Raw genomic sequence first — 22,078 nt, 5'->3', positions numbered from 1 at the left:
TCTTAAATCATGGAGAAGCCGCCACTTATCCTTCCCTGGCTTTTTTATTACAAAGACCGGGGAATTCCAGCAGCTAGATGTCTCTTCAATGTGTCCTTTAGCCAATTGTTCTGCCACAAGCTACTCGAGCGCCTCTATCTTTTCATCACTGACTGGCCACTGTTTTACCCAGACTGGGTCATTTTTCAGCCATGTTAACTTGTGGACCAGAAGCTCAACAGTGACCGCTTAAAAAATCCTGCGGTGTCTTAGGGATGACCAATTTGACCCCCCAGTGGGACTTGGTGTCTCTACCCCACGAGGGAGCTTTGTAATTAGTAACAAATGGACGGACACTGGCCAATTTTCCATCTGGTCCCTCAATTTGCACAATGCTCTTTGATATCTTTGCCAATGTGAATCCTCCTACACCTTGGATTTGACCAGCCACGGGCTGCAAGTCCCAATGTGACGGCCACAACCTTTCAGGTATGATTGTCACATCTGCCCCTGGGTCAAGCAACCCTTCCACGTGGAGATGTTCTGTTCCACGGATTTGGTTGCAACCCATAATGGGTTTGTCCTCGCCAAACACTTCTGCTCAGTATACACCTGGTGCCTTGTCATCTACTGAAATTTCTGGTGGAACAGGAATGGCCTGGGCGATGATTTGCCCCTTGGCCAAATAGAAGGGTGGCTGTGGACAGCGCATCAGGAGAACGAAGTTAGGTATGTCCCCTTTGATGGTCATGGGAGCCACCTCAATCTCCATGGGTGTGTGTGCAGTGTCCCCAATAACAATGTACTCACTGTCCAATCTTGTGTGATCTTTTGTCAAGCTCTGCAAGTCCTCTGGCAGGTCCACTCCAATGACCGTCCACTGGGTAGACCTGAAAGCAAAAGCTTTGGTGGACACAAGCTTGAAATGCTTGTGAGGCCACCAGATTTTATCCTGTAAATTGTTATTTTGTATTCCTGTACCCCGCTTCCCTTCCTCCCCATTTTCTGTTTTGAGGGAGGTTTCCCCTTCAGGGAAGCCCGCTGCATTTATGTCGTGGTGCGGGGCGGGTGCGCGCTGGCATCAGGGTTTTTTGGTGTGAAGGGTGCTTTTGTTGCTGGCTTTGGGGGCAGTCCTGGGCAAAGTGTCCTGGTTTTTTGCATATGAAGCAAATGACATGTTGAAGTTGTTCTGGTGACATCGGTTGCCTCCTCACTCCTGGAGATACAGCTGCCATAGTCTCTGGGTTTGTCGGCCTTGACCACACCTCCCACGCAGCAAACATTTCTGCCTTCCTAGCACAGGCTTCCATCATCTCTGCTAGTGTAGGTGAGGGGTTGAGATGCAGTCCCAGGAGCACCCTGCTGCAGACTTCATTGGCATTCCTCTGTGCCATCTCTTTCACTATCTCCATCTGTGTCTCGGAGTCCCATACTTGTCTCTCAACCTGTGCACGGAGCCAGTCCACAAACTGCAAGAAACTTTCTGAAGGAGACTGTTTAATGTCAAGGAAACTACCACTAGCTTCAGCAGTTGGTAGCTGGTTAAAAGCCTTATCTGCAGCCTTTGAAATCTTATCTAGAAAGAATTTTGACAGCACCTGAGCTTGGTCCTCAGGCTTAGCCCACTCCCCTTTGCCGCACAGATGTTCATAGGTAATGTTATTATTCTCTAAATCTTTGGCACCCTGAGGGGTTTGCTTAAGTTCTTCCATGAGATCCCTGAGAGATCTCTTCCAGGAGCTTTCCCATAGATGGAACTCTGATTGGGTAAGCAGGCACTGGAAAAGATCTACAATGTCAGCAGGAACAAATTCAAGGGATGTTAATGTAGCTCTCATCATGCTTCTAAAAATTTCACTATTTGTCCCAAATTCGAATTGACTTTTACATAACTCACATTTTGAGTGATATGAGAAGGGCTGGTAGGATCTAGGACCAGCCCTACCACCTGTGTATTGAACAGGGGCTACCAAGGGGATGACTTCTTCCTTCCTGTTTTGGACCCCAGGATTTCTCCCTTCAGCCCCACCCTCATGGGACCGGGCAGGGGGACCACCCCCCCTCTTCCAGCCCCACTGCCTTGGGAAGCAGGCGGGGAAACACCCTTCACCCCACCCCCATGGAGACTGGGATGGAGAACAGGCAGGGAGGCAGGGAAACCATGGGAACCAGGGGCGGGGTCACAGGATGATGCAAGGGGGCGGGGACACAGCATGATGTAAGGGGGCGGGGACACAAAGGCAAGGGGAAGAGCGTCCAAGGGAAGGAAGAGGTTGTGGGACCGGAAGGGGTCAGGGGAGGGGACAGGTGGGCAAAAGGGATTGTGGGGAGAAGAAGGGTAGGTGGAGGGCTGAAACACGTGGATGCCGCCATTTTGGGCTCCGGCCATGCGGTCAGCAGCTTCCTGAATGCCAACCTTGTGGTCACAGCCATTTTGGGAATGGGGGCGTTAGAACAGGACTTCGGGGTAACAGGAGCTAGGTTTGAGGGGTGCAGGGAAGGTTCTCTGTCAGCCTGAGCACAACTGCCAGGGCCAGGGTACTGGGAGAGAGGTGGGAAGCCAGGGGAGCAGTGGCAGTGCCAGGTTCCCTGAAATTGCCGGAAAGCCTCGCTGCTCTCTCTCAGTTCAGGGGCAGAGGGTTTAGGGAGAGGGGTAGGGGAAGCCGCAGGAGGGGAGATTTGCTCTGACTGTCCTTTCAAATCCCTCTTCAGGACTTCTTTCCAAATCACCAGGAACACAGGGGAAAATTGAGACACCGTCCCATCTCCCTGTTCCACTTTAGCTGTTAACAAGGCTCCAATTTTATCCCAGGCAGAGACAGAATTAACATTCTGCTGGATAAACTGAGGGAAATGAAAAGATATCCAGTGAACAAACCGTTTCAAAACTGCTTTGGAAACCGTAACATTTCCACTACTTAGGGTTTCTAAAATTAGGGTATAAACGCTCCTCTGTGCCGCACAAAACTTAGCACCCATATCTGCTTCCTGCAGCACGTAAATCTACCTTCTTTACAGTGAGCACAAACAAAACTGAAAGCACTGAGTCCACAGCCAATCCAGGAAAATCCGGGCAGCCTCTTCCCCGCCCCTTCTCCCCGGGGGAGAGACAAGCTGCTTGCGTAGAGACCGCGCGGCTTTTAAAATGGCAAACAACAGCTGCCAGCCCCCCGACCACGTGGATGCCGCATGGGCGGCTGGAGTGGGTCCGCGCCGCCTGCCAGATCCTGCCGCTGCCCAGGCATGTCCGCTCTGGGCAAAAACGCAAGCTGCAGACACTCTGCCACCGCCCGCGCTGCCCCAGCCCTGGAACCTGCACCAGCACCGGGTTTAGCGCGGGAACATGCCGCTGGGACCCCGCTACCCCAAAACAGCGCGCAAGCATTGTCAGAGTGCCGGAGCCACCCCGCCTGCGCTGCCGCATGGGAAACGCAAACGGTCTTCAGGACCGGAGATTTTCCTGCACTGGGAGCTACCCCCACCCTCTGAGGCCCCCTGGGGTGCCCCTAAGACGTGTGGGGAATACTCACCCCACTTGGGGACTTGGCTGGCTGGGACAAGTGTAAAGAAGTCCTTGTCCGGGATCGGCCCGCCTTGGGCTCGGCGGGGTCACGATCCCACCCTCTAGCCTTCTTGTCGACAAAAACACAACAAAGAAGTCAGAGGAAGGTGGAAGTCCAAAAGCTAACGTAATCCACTCGTGGAATTACCAGCTACTTCCTGGCCGTCATGGGAGACGAACACGTGGGCGCCACCTGCAATAATCCGTGGTTCTCTGGGCTTTGTATGGGTCCAATCCAGCTAGCTGGACCCCAAGCCCACATGGACCTGCATGGACTGAAGATAAAAGACGAGGAGCGCTCTTCCAGCACGTGGGGACGAGTATCCTGTTTATTGGCTTGTGATGGGACACTGCTGGCCGCAGCGACCACCCAGGTGGCAAAAGAGGCCAAACCTTTACCTGCAGTGGGGTTTTATCCCCCAGGGGAAAGGGGGCGGGGAAAGAGGACCGTGGCCAATGGGATGCCATTGGAGAGGGGCGAGGGGAGGGGTATCTATGGGGCAGACCACCAGGTATGTAGAAAGCAGTGCATGGGGAGAAACCATGTGATAAGGAAGGGGGAATAATCTACATGACATACCATACGCAGTACAAAAATCCTGTTACCCAGTGCAGAACAACTACTAAATAAACTATTTAGTGCAATACAACAAAGTCCCATCCTCCTTGTCTTCTCCCTTCAACTCACTGTTTATGCTTTTTGGGCCTGAGCCTGTAACAGTTGTCCTTGGATTCTTAAGCTGGAAAAGGATCGTTTTGTCTAACTACCCTGTGAAGAGAACTTACTAACAATTAATACAAAGTTCAGAGTTACACACCAAGGCAGTATAGAATCTGAAAAATATGAAAGCTAAAACTTAGGGCATCACCCCCATGTCACGCTCCATGTCTGTGTCCTCCCATGTCCCCAGCTATTTCCATGTCCCCCCTTGTCCCCACCCATGTCATTGTCCTCCCATGCCCCCATCCATGCCTTAGTTCAATGTCTTTATTTTTACCCCACTTTCAGGAGTTTCAAAGGGATGAACAGAAAGGAAATAAAAATCAAGGCCAAAACAAAATTATTTACATGTCCCTGCCAGCAGAGCATCCATGTGCTTGGGTGGGTGGGAAGAACCTTTTTTGGAGGGGTTTCCATCCCACTGTCTCCAAAATCAGGGGTTTTTCCCCAGTCTGTCCTCATTTGGCTGTGAAAGACAGTCATGGGCCATGGAGAACTAAAACAATGGATTTATGTTGGAGAAGACCTGCAAGGCTATCCAGTATTCCTCAATGCCACTAGATGATGAAAAAGGTGAGATTTTTCTACAGTCAGAAGTTGGCCAATCTGCTCTCCACAAGGGATTTCTGATGTTGTTCTGTGGATGTGTGCAGGTGCCCATGGGGAGCCAGGAGGATGCGGAGCCCCCCAGCCAGGTGTCTTCCCAACATGGATCACCGGCACCATGGGTCACCAGGCCTCTGCCCACCGGCACGCGCTGGGGATCATCCAGTGTGGATCCCATGGGGGATGGAGCTGGAGGAGCACAGGAAACTCTCCCTGCATGCAGGACACTTGCAGGGCTTCCTTAGTACTGGCTCTGCTGGTGTCTGCTCAAGATAGAGCTCTGTGAGAAGCTCTTCCCACACTCGGGACACTCATAGGGCCTCTCCCCGGTGTGGATGCGCCGGTGGGTCACGAGGGTGGAGCTGTCCCTGAAGCCCTTCCCGCAGTCAGGGCAGCAAAAGGGCCGCTCGTCCGTGTGAATCCGCTGGTGCCTGATAAGATGAGAGCTGCTCTGAAACCTCTTCCTGCATTGATCACATTCATAGGGCTTCTCCCCTGTGTGGCTCCTCTGGTGGTAGATCAGGTGGGAGCGCTGGCAGAAGCTCTTCCCACACTGCCCACACTCATAGGGCCTTTCGCCAGTGTGGATCCTCTTGTGGACAATCAGGTTCGACTTCTGGGTGAATCTCTTCCCACACTCAGGACACTCATAGGGCCTCTCCCGGGTGTGCATGCGCTGGTGGCTGACAAGGGAGGAGTTGTGCTTGAAGCCTTTCCCACAGTCAGGGCAGAGGAAGGGTCTCTCCTCTGTGTGAGTGCGCTGGTGCCTGAGGAGATCAGAGCTGGTCTGAAACCCCTTTCTGCATTTATCACACTGGTAGGGCCTCTCCCCGGTGTGCCTCCTCATGTGGACGATCAGGTGGCATGTCCGGCTGAAGCTCTTCTCACACTCCCCACACTTGTAAGGCCTCTCCTCGGTGTGGCTCCTCAGGTGGACAGTCAAGTTGAATCTCTGGCTGAATCTCTTCCCACACTCCTCACATATATAGGGCCTCTCCCCCGTGTGGATTCTCATGTGGCGCAGCAGGTTGGATCTCTGGCTGAAGCTCTTCCCACACTCCTCACATATATAGGGCCTCTCCCCTGTGTGGATTCTCATGTGGCACAGCAGGTTGGATCTCTGGCTAAAGCTCTTCCCACATTTCAAGCACTTGTGGGGTTTCTCCTTACACTGAAGCTGCTCATGGACCCTCAGCTCTGAGCTCCGGCCACCTCCCCAGCCCAGGGAGGGTCTTTCCTCCTCAGATCCCCGTGATCTGCGTTTGCAGTCCCTCCTTGTGAGGGATCTCCGAGGTTTTTCCTCCCAATTGGATTCCTGTGCTGTGGAGCCACTCAAAACGGCCTCTTCCACGAGGTTCTGCTGTGTTGACTCATCCTCCCTGCTCTCCATCATCAGCTCCTGGTCTGGGGGAGGAAGGACAAGGAGAGGATGGGATTTGCCTCCGTGCCACAGGGAAGGGCAAGGAGATGCCCCCAGTGCGTCCCCAGCAGGACAGCTTTGGCAGCAGGGTTGTCCTGCAGCCGGGGGCTGTGCTGGGCTGGGAGATGGAGCAGGAGAGAGGGGGAAAGGGGCACTGACTTCCTCCTCACCTGCCTGAGGCTCCCGGGCCATCTTCCTCTTCCTTATAGCCTCCTTCTCCTGCATCGGGCCAAGGTTTGGGAATGGGAAATCCTGGTTTGGGGAAAAACAAGGGCTGAACGCGTTGGGTTTCATGGTCCCGCTGCCTGTCTTGGTTTGAAAAACAGGTGTCTGCTAAGGAAGGCAGAGCCTCCCTTAAAATTGAAAATGTAAACCCCCTCCCTCCAAATTACTATAATTTTGAAATTAAGGGGCACTCAGGGAAAGATATGGAAAAAGGAATAACAGTTCTTTGCTAGGAAAAATAAAATGAAAATGCAGTAGTACAGAAAAACCACTGACAGAGTCAGAATCCAACCCGACAGCCTGTTAGTCCAATTAAATGGTCTCTGCTGTCCTCCTGGTGTGGCAGATGTGGTTCTTTTGAAGCAGTGATCCTGCAGAAGGGTGTAGTTTTCCTCCAAAGGTCCAGTGGTGGTATAGATAGGTCTGGTCTTCCTTGGTGAATCCAGTGGAGAAGAAAAGCTGCTCCTCTGGGAATCCAGTGGAGAAGAAAAGCTGCTCCTCTGGGAATCCAGTGGGAAAAGCCTGACTGTGGTGTTCCAAATCTCTGATTATATGCAGGTAGGGATGCTTTGCTCCTCCCCCTGGGTGGGGCATCTCACAATGGGATGATGTAATTTTATCAGTCATGCAGTGAGGCTCAATGGCCCATTAAAGGAAGATATCTCCCTGAAAGGGAGGATTGTCAATGGGGCTTAATGGCCCGTTAACAGAAGATATCTCCTTGGAGGGGTTGTGGAAGAGATAAAGAAAACTGCCCAGTTAACAGAAGATAACTGCCCCACCTCTACCAGATAGCAATAGAATACACACCCCCACCCACATCTTGCATTTCCAACCTCAGACACTCTCCATTGCTCTCAGTAGCCCAAAGTGTGATCCCAGTTGCTCCCTTTTAACAGCAGTATGATCCCAGTAACCTCCAGTACGATCCAAGTCATGTACCACCATTCCCAGTATGGTCCAAGTATAATCCTAGTTGCTTCCAATCCATCCCAGTATGGTCCCAGCTGCCTCCAGCTACATCAACACAATCAGTCCCAGTATGATGTCATTTGCTCCCAGCGTGCTCCCAGTTGCTCACAGCAGCTCCCACTCACTCTCAGAATGATCCCAGCCATTCCCAGTATATCCCATTAGCCCCCAATATGGTCTCAATTGGCCCGGCAGGTTCCTACTCACTTCCAAAATGATCCCTGGATGATCCCAGTACAGCCCAGTTCCTCCCAGCCATGCCACTCCGGGCATCCCCCAGCCCTCTCTGTGTTCCCCCTTCCCAGATCGCCCGACAGGAGCCCCAGGGGCTGGAAGGCCTCAAGCAGGGTCCCCAACAAGCCCCAGTGTGGATCTGCAGCCCCCAGTTTTCCCAGTTTGCCTCTCCTTCTCCCCGGGCCGGTTTCCCCCGGCCCCAGCGGGTGGGAGCAGCCGAGAGCCCCGCGCTGCCCATCCCGACCTGTCCCGGCTCCATCCCCGCTCCTGCCACGGGAAACAAGGGCTGCGGGACTGGGGCAGGAGGAATGGGATGGTGGAGCGGGGAGGGAGAAGCAGCGGGACAAGGGCTGGAGGGAACAAGAGAAGGAGGATGAGGAGGAGGCGTGGAGGAGGAGTGGGAGGAAGAGCTGGGATAGAGGAGGAGGAGCGGGAAGTGGCACTGGAGGGACCACACACTCCAGCCCTTGCTGTGTCCGCAGCCCTCCCGGGCCCTGGGACATTTCCCCCCCATATCTCAGGTGACCGCAGAGGGGGAGCTCACCCAAATATCCTGGGGGCTCTGTGGGAGGGTATTTTTAGGGGGCTGGGGGAGTTTTGGAGCTCAAAGGACTCCAAAGCGAAGCCCCAAATGGCCTTTGGGGAGATTTTGGGGGTGTCCCGGGGGGTTGTTTTATCGTGGGGAAGGGCAGGAGAGGGGAGAACACTGGGACACCGAAGTGTGCAGCCCAGAAAGAGGAGACCGCCAGGATTCAGCCCGGAGAGGGGAACACCCTGGTGAGGGGGAAGCCCTGGAGCTCCCCACGGCCTGGAGCAGAGTCAGGGGAAACGGGAGCGCTGGGACTCCAAGAGCCCCGGAATTGCTAAGGGGGAGCCCAGAGAGGGGGAGCCGGGGAACCCCCGGGGGCTGCGGAGAACCCCCAGCAGCACAGAGAAGGGGGAGTCCCAGAGGCCTGTTTTCTCTTGGAAATAGGATTTCTCATATCCAAACCTCAGCGCAGTCTGTGGACCCTGTCTCTAGGAACACCCACTGGTGTCACCTCGATACGGTGTCCCTGCTGCCTGCTGTCACCCTCTGGACCATGTCCCCAGTGTCTCTGTGTCACCTCTGTCCTGGTGTCCACCGTGCCTGGCATCAACCCCTGGTCCATGTCCATCTTGTCTTATGTTGCAATGCAAGATGTAACCAGCAGTATGTATTTTATCACCATCTGTTGAAACCAGGTGGAGCAGTGTTCTTTATCCCTTCCATGATCCATCCCTCCTAACTCCAGGGCAGATATTCTCTATTAATGGGCAAGCTGTTAAAACCAGGTGGGGCAGTTTATTTTTATCTCTTCCACAACCCATCATCCCTCCAGGGAGATATCTTCTGTCAATGGGCCATTGAGCCCCATTGACAATCCTCCCTTTCAGGGAGATATCTTCTGTTAATGGGCCATTGAGCCTCACTGGATGACTGATAAAATTAATCAACAGTTGGTGTTCCCAGAGACAGGGTCCAGAGACTGGGCTGAGGTTTGGAAATGAGAAATCCTATTTCCAAGAGAAAAAGAAGGTATGAGAGCATTTTGATGGGCATTACACCTGCACCTACCCATCTCTAGAAGTCACCAGACATTTTGTGTCCATAAAAATCTCCAGACCGCCAAGATTCTGCCGAAAAAAACCTCCACACCACAAAAATTGAGTTGGTAAAATCCTCAGAAATGCCATCACTAAGCCTTCCAAGACTTGAATGTCTCATGATTATTTCAAAAAAGAGCTCCCCATGAATTGCCCCTCTCTGGTCTCTCCACTTTGGACTTCTGGGGATTCTGCCTCTATTGAGTGCTCTCCTCTCCAGGGTCCCCACCCTCTCCAGGCTGTCACAGGAATCCCCAGGGTCCCCCCTCTCTGCTCTTCTGACCTTGGGCCTCTGGGGCTCCCCCTTCTCTGTGCTGCTGGGGGTTCCCCGCAGCCCCCGGGGGTTCCCCGGCTCCCCCTCTCTGGGCTCCCCCTTAGCAATTCCGGGGCTCTTGGGGTCCCAGCGCTCCCGTTTGCCCTGACTCTGCTCCAGGCTGTGGGGAGCTCCAGGGCTTCCCCCTCACCAGGGTGTTCCCCTCTCCGGGCTGAATCCTGGCGGTCTTCTCTCTCTGGGCTGCACACTTCGGTGTCCCAGTGTTCTCCCCTCTCCTGCCCTTCCCCACGATAAAACAACCCCCCGGGACACCCCCAAAATCTCCCCAAAGGCCATTTGGGGCTTCGCTTTGGAGTCCTTTGAGCTCCAAAACTCCCCCAGCCCCCTAAAAATACCCTCCCACAGAGCCCCCAGGATATTTGGGTGAGCTCCCCCTCTGCGGTCACCTGAGATATGGGGGGGGAATGCCCCAGGGGCCGGGAGGGCTGTGGACACAGCAAGGGCTGGAGTGTGTGGTCCCTCCAGTGCCACTTCCCGCTCCTCCTCCTCTATCCCAGCTCTTCCTCCCACTCCTCCTCCACGCCTCCTCCTCATCCTCCTTCTCTTGTTCCCTCCAGCCCTTGTCCCGCTGCTTCTCCCTCCCTGCTCCACCATCCCATTCCTCCTGCCCCGGTCCCGCAGCCCTCGCAGCCCGCGGCAGGAGCGGGGATGGAGCCGGGACAGGTCGGGATGGGCAGCGCGGGGCTCTCGGCTGCTCCCACCCGCTGGGGCTGGGGGAAACCGGCCCGGGGAGAAGGAGAGGCAAACTGGGAAAACTGGGGGCTGCAGATCCACACTGGGGCTTGTTGGGGACCCTGCTTGAGGCCTTCCAGCCCCTGGGGCTCCTGTCGGGCGATCTGGGAAGGGGGAACACAGAGAGGGCTGGGGGATGCCCGGAGTGGCATGGCTGGGAGGAACTGGGCTGTACTGGGATCATCCAGGGATCATTTTGGAAGTGAGTAGGAACCTGCCGGGCCAATTGAGACCATATTGGGGGCTAATGGGATATACTGGGAATAGCTGGGATCATTCTGAGAGTGAGTGGGAGCTGCTGTGAGCAACTGGGAGCACGCTGGGAGCAAATGACATCATACTGGGACTGATTGTGTTGATGTAGCTGGAGGCAGCTGGGACCATACTGGGATGGATTGGAAGCAACTAGGATTATACTTGGACCATACTGGGAATGGTGGTACATGACTTGGATCGTACTGGAGGTTACTGGGATCATACTGCTGTTAAAAGGGAGCAACTGGGATCACACTTTGGGCTACTGAGAGCAATGGAGAGTGTCTGAGGTTGGAAATGCAAGATGTGGGTGGGGGTGTGTATTCTATTGCTATCTGGTAGAGGTGGGGCAGTTATCTTCTGTTAACTGGGCAGTTTTCTTTATCTCTTCCACAACCCCTCCAAGGAGATATCTTCTGTTAACGGGCCATTAAGCCCCATTGACAATCCTCCCTTTCAGGGAGATATCTTCCTTTAATGGGCCATTGAGCCTCACTGCATGACTGATAAAATTACATTATCCCATTGTGAGATGCCCCACCCAGGGGGAGGAGCCAAGCATCCCTACCTGCATATAATCAGAGATTTGGAACACCACAGTCAGGCTTTTCCCACTGGATTCCCAGAGGAGCAGCTTTTCTTCTCCACTGGATTCACCGAGGAAGACCAGACCTATCTACACCACCACTGGACCTCTGGAGGAAAACTACACCCTTCTGCAGGATCACTGCTTCAACAGAACCACATCTGTCACACCAGGAGGAGAGCAGCCACCATTTAATTGGAGTGCAACAAACACCCTGACTAACAGGGTGTCAGGTTGGATTCTGACTCTGTCAGTTTGTTTTTTTTTTTGTAGTACTGCATTTTTTATTTTATTTTTCCTAGCAAAGATCTGTTATTCCTATTTCCATATCTTTCCCTGAGAGCCCCTTAATTTCAAAATTATAGTAATTTGGAGGGAGGGGGTTTACATTTTCAATTTTAAGGGAGGCTCTGCCTTCCTTAGCAGACAGCTGTTTTTCAAACCAAGACAGGCAGCGGGACCATGAAACCCAACGCGCTCAGCCCTTGTTTTCCCCCAAACCAGGATTTCCCATTCCCAAACCTTGGACCGATGCAGGAGAAGGAGGCCATGAGGAAGAGGAAGATGGCCTGGGAGGCCCAGGCAGGTGAGGAGGAAGTCAGGGCCCCTTTCCCCCTCTCTCCTGCTCCATCTCCCAGCCCAGCACGGCCCCCGGCTGCAGGACAACCCTGCTGCCAAAGCTGTCCTGCTGGGGACCCACTGTGGGCATCTCCTTGCCCTTCCCTGTGGCACGGAGGCAAATCCCATCCTCTCCTTGTCCTTCCTCCCCCAGACCAGGAGCTGAGGGTGAAGAGCAGGGAGGCTGAGTCACCACAGCAGAACCTCGGGTATGAGGCTGTTTTGAGCGGCTCCACAGTGCAGGAATCCAAGGGGGAGGGAAAGCCCCGGAGATCCCGCACAAGGAGGGGCTGCAAACGTAGCCCAGGGAGGTCAGAGGAGGAAAGACCCACCCCGGGACAGGATGGGAGCCAGAGCTCAGTGCTGGGGGTCTCCAAGCAGCTTTGCAATGGGGAGAAGCCCTACAGGTGTGGGGAATGTGGGAAGTGCTTCAGCCGAAGCTCAGCCCTGATCCCCCACCAAAGGATCCACACTGGACAAAGGCCCTATGAGTGTGGGGAGTGTGGGAAGAGCTGCAGAGACAACTTTGACCTGATCAACCACCAGAGGAGCCACACGGGGGAACGGCCCTATGAGTGTGGGCAATGTGGGAAGAGCTTTCAGAGAAGCTCCACTCTTCTGAAGCATCAGCGCACACACACAAATGAGAGGCCCTATGAGTGTCCCAAATGTGGGAAGAGGTTTCAGACAAGCTCCCATCTCCTCACACACGAGCGGGTTCACACAGATGAGAGGCCCTTCCGCTGCCCCGACTGCATGAAGGGCTTCAAATATAACCCCGACCTCGTCAAGCACCGGCGCATCCACACCGGGGAGAGGCCCTACGAGTGTTCCGAGTGTGGGAAGAGATTCACCCAGAAGTCAAACCTGATTGTCCACAAGAGGACCCACACCGGCGAGAGGCCCTATGAGTGTGGGCAGTGTGGGAAGAGATTCAGCCAGAGCTCTGAACTGATGCTTCACCAGAGGATCCACACTGGGGAACGGCCTTACGAGTGTCCCGACTGTGGCAAGACCTACAGCTGGAGCCATCACCTGATGATCCACCAGAGGAGCCACACCGGGGAGCGGCCCTATGAGTGTGGGGAGTGTGGGAAGAGGTTTCAAAGCAGCTCAGATGTCCTCGTACATCAGCGGATTCACACGGATGAGAGGCCTTTCCGCTGCCCTGACTGCGGGAAGGGCTTCAAGCACAACTCCACCCTGGTCACCCACCAGCGCATCCACACAGGGGAGAGGCCCTACAAATGTCCCCAGTGTGGGAAGACCTTCAGCCAGAGGTCAGCCTTGACCCAACACGAATGGAGGCACCACTATGAAAGCCCTGTGAGTGCCCCAAGTGTGCCCCAAGTGTGCACGGCTACAGTTCCCCAAGTGTGCACTGCTACAGTTCCATACCCCATGGCAGTATTTGTGCTGCATGCTGCCCAGTGGGCAGAGCCCCAGTGATCTGTGGTGCTGTGGTGCTGGTATTCTGTGTTGTACCCGTGGTGCTGGTATTCTGTGTTGGGAAGACACCTGGCTGGGGGCTCCACCTCTTAATGGCTCCATGTGGCCTTGGTTATCTTTTCATTTCTCTCTGTCTTTTCAAAATACCACAAACCAGGATAAAAATAAAAACATTGAACTAAGACAAGGATGGGGACATGTGGAGATCTTCCAGGGGATGTGGGGGCTGCTACATTCCAGGGAGTTGAGGGTTCCTGGGTGGGACTTGGGCTTTGGGCACCCAAGGCTGAGTGACTTTGGCCGCACTGGGAAACGATGGCAGAGTTTCTTGGGCAGCTGATCAAGGCTCCCCTGCCCTGGAACTGACCCCATGACTCCCTGTCCTCGTTCCCCACGTCCCCGGTCCACAGTCCCCCTATCCCTGCTGTCATTCCCCTTGCTCCCCACCCGTTCCCATGTCACTGCACTCCTTGTCCCGTCCTGCTCCCATCCCAGTCTGGATCCCATTCCCAGTCTCATTCCCCGTCCCGGTCCAGTATTTGTCTGGTTGCCGTTCCCATATTCCCAGGCCCATACTCCCTATCCTGTTCCGTTCTCATATTCCCGGTCCCACTGCTGGTTGCACTTCCGTTCCCCTATTTCCATTTCTATGTTCCCAGTCCCATTCCCGTATTTCTGTTTGCGATCCTGGTCTCATCTTCCTAATCTCCATCTCATATTCTCTCTCCAGTTGGGGTTTCCATATTCCCTGTCCTGGTCCCATATTCCCATTCCCGCTCCCAGTCCCCATTCCCGCTCCCTGTCCCCTCTCTCCGGATGCCGCTGCCATCATTCCAGCCCCTCCAGCCCCCATGTGACCAGGGAAACACCGCCCTGCTCCCGTCAACCAATCCCAGTGCGCAATCGCTCCTGTATTTGCATAACCACGCCCTTCAGTTTGGCCGCAGCCAGCACTGGCTGCAGCCGCCTCCGGGCGCTGCTTGCTCCCAGTTCCCTCCCAGTGCTCACAGTAAGAGTGGGACTGGCAGGGAAAGCACTCCTGATTCCTTCCCGCTGCTCTCAGGATCCCACCCAGTGTTCCCAGTATCACTCCCAGTGCCGCGCAGGCTGGGGCCGCTTTGGGAACCCCCCCCTAGGGCAGAGTGCAGCTGCATTTGGGTGTTGGCACTGCCTGGGCTCGGCTGGGAGTGGAGGAGTGGGACGAAGAGCAGGAACGGGAGGAATATGAGCAGCAGCAGCACCAAGTGGTTCCCCTGCCCGCCCGCGCAGGCTGCAGCTCCCCCGGCTCCGTCAGCATGACCCCCTCCGGAACCCACAGGTGAGCGGGATGGGGGAGCTTGCCCCAAATCCATTGGGGGGTCTCTGGGAGGGTTTTTTTGTGGGGCAGGAGATGTTTGGATCTTCCAGGACCCCAGAGCAGAGCCACAAATGCCCCTGGAGGGATCTTGAGGGTCCCACTTGGCAATTGCCTGGTACTGGTGGGCGCAGGTGTCGGGTTCGGCTGTCTGTCTCTGCCCCGACACGGGTAGTGTGGTTCTTGGGTGGCACGCGTTTTAAAGGATGAGTCTGGACTCTTCAGCTTTTCGGTCTTCAGGTTGTTTATTATTTCTTATCTACAAAATTTTCTGTCTGCCCAACAGAGGTCTGATCTGCAAGCAGTCACAGGCACTCTCTGACCACCCACGGGGCAGTCATGTCTTTTTATACTAATATCTACGTACATAATATTTACCTTTATTTCCCAATGCTTTTCACCCATGTTGGCAAGTGCACCTTCACCATAAACCAATCCCCAAATGCCAACATCACCACAGGAGATGGAGGACAAGAAGAAGGAAGAAGAAGGACAAGACACGCCCTGATCCCTCCATCTTGTCTCCATAACCCCCCTGTACCCAAAAACCTTAAAATCTATATTTCACCCTCTAAATGTGTCCCTTTTACACCTTTTACTCTAAAGTGATTCTCTTGTCCTCAAACTCTTGTTATTTCTGTGGATGGATCAAAATCAAGCCACCAGACACTTCTGGCAACATTCCAGGATTTTCGAGACCCCCAAGGGTTCTCCTGGCATCTCTGGACATTGGGAACGATGTGCTGAGATCCCACACGCAGGCGCGATCTTGGGTTTGGGGATCCCGGGAGAGCCAAGGGGGAACTCAGAAGCTCCGAAGCGGAGAGAGCACAAAGGGGCGATCCTGGAGCTGGTGGACCTCCGGCAGCCTGGAGGGGTGGGGGAGGCTGGGCATGAGTGGATTCCGGGTCCTCCGAGGCTGAAAGGGGCGCTGACTTGTCCAGCTGCATATGGGCAGCGGGACCATCAAACCCAACGGGTTCAGCCCTTGTTTTCCCCAAAACCAGGATTTCCCATTCTAAAACTTTGGCCTGATGCAGGAGGAGGCTGCGAGGAAGACGAAGATGGCCCAGGAGCCCCAGGCAGGTGAGGAGGAGGTCAGTGCCCCTTTCCCCCTCTCTCCTCCTCCATCTCCCAGCCCAGCATGGCCCCCGGCTGCAGGACAACCCTGCTGCCAAAGCTGTCCTGCTGGGGACGCACTGGGGGCATCTCCTTGCCCTTCCCTGTGGCATGGAGGCAAATCCCATCCTCTCCTTGTCCTTCCTCCCCCAGACCAGGCACTGAGCATGGAGAGCAGGGAGGACAAATCCCCACAGCAGAACCTCGTGGAAGAGGCTGTTTTGAGCAGCTCCACAGTGCAGGAATCCAATGGGGAGGAAAAGTTGTGGAGAACCCGCACGAGGAGGGGCTGCAAACGCAGATCACAGGGATCTGAGGAGGAAAGACCAACCCTTGGCCGGGGAGGTGTCCGAAGCTCAGAGCTGGGGGTTGATGAGCAGCTTCAGGATGGGGAGAAGCCCCACAAGGTCTCAGAATAAGGAAAGAGCTTCTCCCTGAGATCCTCCCTGATCCGCCACATGAGAATCCACACTGGGGAACGGCCCTACGAGTGTGGGCTGTGTGGGAAGAGCTTCTTCAAGCACTCCGTGCTGATTGTCCACCAGAGAATCCACACAGGGGAAAGGCCCTATGAGGCCCTGTGATAAATGCAGGAAGAGATTTCAGATCAGCTCCACTCTCGTCAGGAATCAGCGGATTCACACAGATGAGAGGCCCTTTCTCTGCCCTGAACGTGGGAAGGGATTCAACCGTAATTGCACCCTCATCAAACACTGGCACATCCACACCAGGGAGAGGCCTTATGAGTGTCCTGAGTGTGGGAAGAGCTTCTCACAGAGCTCTCACTTCACCCAACACCAATGGAGCCAGCACTAAGGGCAGCCCTGCAAGTGCCCTCAGGGCAGGAAGAGCTTCCTGTGCTGCTCCAGCTCCATCCCTCACATGAGGATCCACCCTGGATGATCCCCAGTGACCCCTGGAGGGCAGAGCCCCGGTGATCCATGGTGCGGTGATCCATGTTGGGAAGACAGCTGCCTGCAGGTTCCACTTTCTCCTGGCTCACCATGGGCACCTGCACACATCCACAGCCCAACATCAGAAATCCCTTGTGGAGAGCAGATTGGTCAACTTCTGACTGCAGAAAAATCTTACCTTTTTCATCATCTAGTGGCATTGAGCAATACTGGATAGCCTTGCAGGTCTTCTCCAACATAAATCCATTGTTTTATTTCTCCATGGCCCACAACTGTCTTTCACAGCCAAATGAGGACAGACTGGGGAAAAACCCCTGATTTTGGAGACAGTGGGATGGAAACCCGTCCAAAAAAGGTTCTTCCCACCCACCCAAGCACATGGATGCTCTGCTGGCAGGGACATGTAAATAATTTTGGTTTGGCCTTGATTTTCATTTCCTTTCTGTTCATCCCTTTGAAACTCCTGAAACTGTTGTAAAAATAAAGACATTGAACTAAGGCATGGATGGAGGCATGGGAGGACAATGACATGGGTGGGGACAAGGCGGGACATGGAAAGAGCTGGGGACATGGGAGGACACAGACATGGAGAGTGACATGGGGGTGATGCCCTAAGTTTTAGCTTTCATATTTTTCAGATTCTATACTGCCTTGGTGTGTAACTCTGAACTTTGTATTAATTGTTAGTAAGTTCTCTTCACATGGTAGTTAGACAAAACGACCCTTTTCCAGCCTAAGAATACAAGGACAACTGTTACAGGCTCAGGCCCAAAAAGCATAAACAGAGAGTTGAAGGGAGAAGACAAGGAGGATGGGACTTGGTTGTATTGCACTAAATAGTTTATTTAGTAGTTGTTCTGCACTGGATAACGAGAATTTTGTACTGAGTATGGTATGTCATGTAGATTATTCCCCCTTCCTCATCACATGGTTTCTCCCCGTGCACTCCTTTCTACACACCTGGTGGTCTGCCCCATGGATACCCCTCCCCTCGCCCCTCTCCAATGGCATCCCATTGGCCACGGTCCTCTTTCCCCGCCCCCTTTCCCTTGGGGGATAAAACCCCCCTGCAGATAAAGGTCCGGCCTCTTTTGCCACCTGGGTGGTTGCTGCGGCCAGCAGTGTCCCATCACAAGCCAATAAACAGGATACTCGTCCCCACGTGCTGGCGGAGCGCTCCTCGTCTTTTATCTTCAGTCCATGCAGGTCCATGTGGGCTTGGGTTCCAGCTAGCCGGATTGGACCCATACAAAGCCCAGAGAACCACGGATTATTGCAGGTGGCGCCCACATGTTCATCTCCTACGACAGCTACGAAGTCGCTGGTAATTCCACAAGTGGATTATGTAATGAGTTAATGTCTTAGTTTGTTCATCAAGACTATAGAAGGGGGAAAAGCCAATAATAGAAAAACCGCAAGAATAGATGTGACCAACTAATATGTTGCAAGATGAATATAACGGGCTAATATATTGCAAAATAACTGTCATAAGGCTTAAACCACAAACTGTCAGAAGCTAATATGTTGAAAGGCTAACCAAGCAAATGTGTAACTATATGTAGCTATGTGCCTATATATGGTAAAGGCTATTGTAAGACCTCGAGGAAGAGGACGGGAGCCTTCGTCCGGACGACCACCAGAAGGCAGAATAAGACCCCCTAGCAACTATTGGTGCAGACGCAGAGAACACCGGAAGGACAACCAACAACAACAGATAAAAAGGAGGACTGAACTGCGGAGTGGTGTGGGCCGATGGTGGAGCGGTGACTCCCCGGCTACACCCAGTGCTCCCGGGTGGGCGCCTTTTGTTGGCTTCACTCAGTGCTGTAATTTGCCTATTATCGCTTGCTTTATCACTTAATAAATTACATTTTATTTGGACTCACTTGTCGGTGATTGGTTCCTCACCGCAACTTATAACAGATTACATTAGCTTTTGGACTTCCACCTTCCTCTGACTTCTTTGTCGCGTTTTTGTCGACAAGAAGGCTAGAGGGTGGGATTGTGACCCCGCCGAGCCCAAGGTGGGCCGATCCCGGACAAGGACTTCTTTACACTTGTCCCAGCCAGCCAAGTCCCCAAGCGGGGTGAGTATTCCCCATGCGTCTTAGGGACACCCCAGGGGGGCCCTCAGAGAGTGGGGGTAGCTCCCGGTGCAGGAAAATCTCCGGTCCTGAATACGGTTTGCGTTTCCCGCGTGGCAGCGCAGGCGGGGCGGCTCCAGCGCTCTGACAATGCGTGCGCGCTGTTTTGGGGTAGTGGGGTCCCAGCGGCATGTTCCCGCGCTAAACCCGGTGCTGTGCGTGGTTCCAGCGCTGGGGCGGTGGCAGAGTGTCTGCAGCTTGCATTTTTGCCCAGAGCGGACATGCCTGGGCAGGACCCGACAGGCGGCGCGGATCCACTCCAGCCGCCCATGCGGCATCCACGTGGTGGAGGGGCCGGCAGGTGTTGTTTGCCATTTTAAAAGCCGTGCGGTCTCTACGCAAGCAGCTTGTCTCTCCCCCGGGGAGAAGGGGCCGGGAAGAGGCTGCCCGGATTTTCCCGGATTGGCTGTGGACTCAGTGCTTTCAGTTTTGTTTGTGCTCACTGTAAAGAAGGTAGATTTACGTGCTGCAGGAAGCAGATATGGGTGCTAAGTTTTGTGCGGCACAGAGGAGTGTTTATACCCGAATTTTAGAAACCCTAAGTAGTGGAAATGTTACGGTTTCCAAAGCAGTTTTGAAACGGTTTGTTCACTGGATATCTTTTCATTTCCCTCAGTTTACCTAGCAGAATGTCTGGTAAAGACAGAATTCTGTCTCTGCCTGGGATAAAATTGGAGCCTTGTTAACAGCTAAAGCAGAACAGGGAGATGGGACGGTGTCTCAATTTTTCCCTGTGTTCCTGGTAATTCAGAAAGAAGTCCTGAGGAGGGATTTGAAAGGACAGCCAGAGCAAATCTCCCCTCCTGCGGCTTCCCCTACCCCTCTCCCCAAACCCTCTGCCCCTGAACTGAGAGAGAGCAGCGAGGCTTTCCGGCAATTTCAGGGTACCTGGCACTGCCACTGCTCCCCTGGCCCCCCGCCTCTCTCCCAGTACCCTGGCCCTGGCAGTTGTGCACAGGCTGACAGAGAACCTTCCCTGCACCCCTCTAACCTAGCTCCTGTTACCCTGAAGTCCTGTTCTAACCTCCCCCATTCCCAAAATGGCTGCAACCACAAGGTTGGCATTCAGGAAACTGCTGACCGCATGGCCGGAGCCCAAAATGGTGGCATCCACGTGTTTCAGCCCTCCACCTACCCTTCTTCTCCCCACAATCCCTTTTGCCCACCTGTTCCCTCCCCACAACCCCTTCCGGTCCCACAACCCCTTCCTTCCCTTGGACGCTCCTCCCCTTGCCTTTGTGTCCCTGCCCCCCATTACATCATGCTGTGACCCCGCCCCTGGTTCCCATGGTTGCCCCGCCCCCCTGCCGGTTCTCCATGCCCCCTTGCCTGGGTCCCAAGAGGGTGGGGCTGAGGGCTGAGGGGGTGGGGCTGAGGGCTGGGGGCTGAGGCTGAGGGCTGGGGGGTGGGCCCCTGCCCAATTCCCACGGGGGTGGGGCAGGGGGAGGGGATGTCCCTCCTCCCAGTTACCAAGGCGCCAGGGTGGGAGGGGCAGAGGCAGGGGGTGTACCCCCTCCCATTCTCCATGGGAGTGGGGTGAAGGGTGTTTCCCCGCCTGCTTCCCAAGGCAGTGGGGCTGGAGGAGGGGGGGTGGTCCCCCTGCCCGGTCCCACGGGGGTGGGACTGAAGGGAGAAATCCTGGGGTCCAAAACAGGAAGGAAGAAGTCATTCCCTTAGTAGCCCCTGTTCAATACACAGGTGGTAGGGCTGGTCCTAGATCCTACCAGCCCTCATATCACTCAAAATGTGAGTTATGTAAAAGTCAATTCAAATTTGGGACAAATAGTGAAATTTTTAGGAGTATGATGAGCTACATTAACGTCCCTTGAATTTGTTCCTGCTGACATTGTAGATCTTTTCCAGTGCCTGCTTACCCAGTCAGAGTTCCATCTATGGGAAAGCTCCTGGAAGAGATCTCTCAGGGATCTCGTGGAAGAACTTAAGCAAACCCCTCAGGGTGCCAAAGATTTAGAGAATAATAACATTACCTATGAACATCTGTGCGGCGAAGGGGAGTGGGCTAAGCCTGAGGACCAAGCTCGGGTGTTGTCAAAATTCTTTCTAGATAAGATTTCAAAGGCTGCAGATAAGGCTTTTAACCAGCTACCAACTGCTGAAGCTAGTGGTAGTTTCCTTGACATTAAACAGTCTCCTTCAGAAAGTTTCTTGCAGTTTGTGGACTGGCTCCGTGCACAGGTTGAGAGACAAGTATGGGACGCCGAGATACAGATGGAGATAGTGAAAGAGATGGCACAGAGGAATTCCAATGAAGTCTGCAGCAGGGTGCTCCTGGGACTGCCTCTCAACCCCCCACCTACACTAGCAGAGATGATGGAAGCCTGTGCTAGGAAGGCAGAACTGTTTGCTGCGTGGGAGGTGTGGTCAAGGCCGACAAACCCAGAGACTGTGGCAGCTGTATCTCCAGGAGTGAGGAGGCAACCGATGTCACCAGAACAACTTCAACATGTCATTTGCTTCATTTGCAAAAACCCAGGACTCTTTGCCCAGGACTGCCCCCAAAGCCAGCAACAAAGACACCCTTCACACCAAAAAACGCCGATGCCAGCACGCACCCGCCCCGCACCACGACATAAATGCAGCGGGCTTCCCTGAAGGGGAAACCTCCCTCAAAACAGAAAATGGGGAGGAAGGGAAGCGGGGTGCAGGAATACAAAATAACAATTTACAGGATGAAATCTGGTGGCCTCACAAGCATTTCAAGCTTGTGTCCACCAAAGCTTTTGCTTTCAGGTCTACCCAGTGGACGGTCATTGGAGTGGACCTGCCAGAGGACTTGCAGAGCTTGACAAAAGATCACACAAGATTGGACAGTGAGTACATTGTTATTGGGGACACTGCACACACACCCATGGAGATTGAGGTGGCTCCCATGACCATCAAAGGGGACATACCTAACTTCGTTCTCCTGATGCGCTGTCCACAGCCACCCTTCTATTTGGCCAAGGGGCAAATCATCGCCCAGGCCATTCCTGTTCCACCAGAAATTTCAGTAGATGACAAGGCACCAGGTGTATACTGAGCAGAAGTGGTTGGCAAGGACAAACCCATTATGGGTTGCAACCTAATCCGTGGAACAGAACATCTCCACGTGGAAGGGTTGCTTGACCCAGGGGCAGATGTGACAATCATACCTGAAAGTTTGTGGCCGTCACACTGGGACTTGCAGCCCGTGGCTTGTCAAATCCAAGGTGTAGGAGGATTCACATT

The 22,078-nt window shown here is 54.0% G+C and overlaps 2 pseudogenes; one reads left to right on the top strand and one right to left on the bottom strand.

Annotated features, from left to right (window-relative positions):
- Positions 1 to 22,078, bottom strand: part of LOC118700806 (zinc finger protein 850-like) — a 105,514-nt pseudogene that overhangs the window by 45,388 nt on the left and 38,048 nt on the right.
- On the top strand, positions 11,784 to 16,608 carry LOC129046598 (zinc finger protein OZF-like; annotated as a pseudogene).

Source organism: Molothrus ater, chromosome 37 (genome assembly GCF_012460135.2).
Source record: "Molothrus ater isolate BHLD 08-10-18 breed brown headed cowbird chromosome 37, BPBGC_Mater_1.1, whole genome shotgun sequence".
Taxonomy (NCBI): domain Eukaryota; kingdom Metazoa; phylum Chordata; class Aves; order Passeriformes; family Icteridae; genus Molothrus; species Molothrus ater.
Note: the sequence above shows the minus strand (reverse complement) of the source record. Positions and strands in the feature narration are given on the sequence as shown.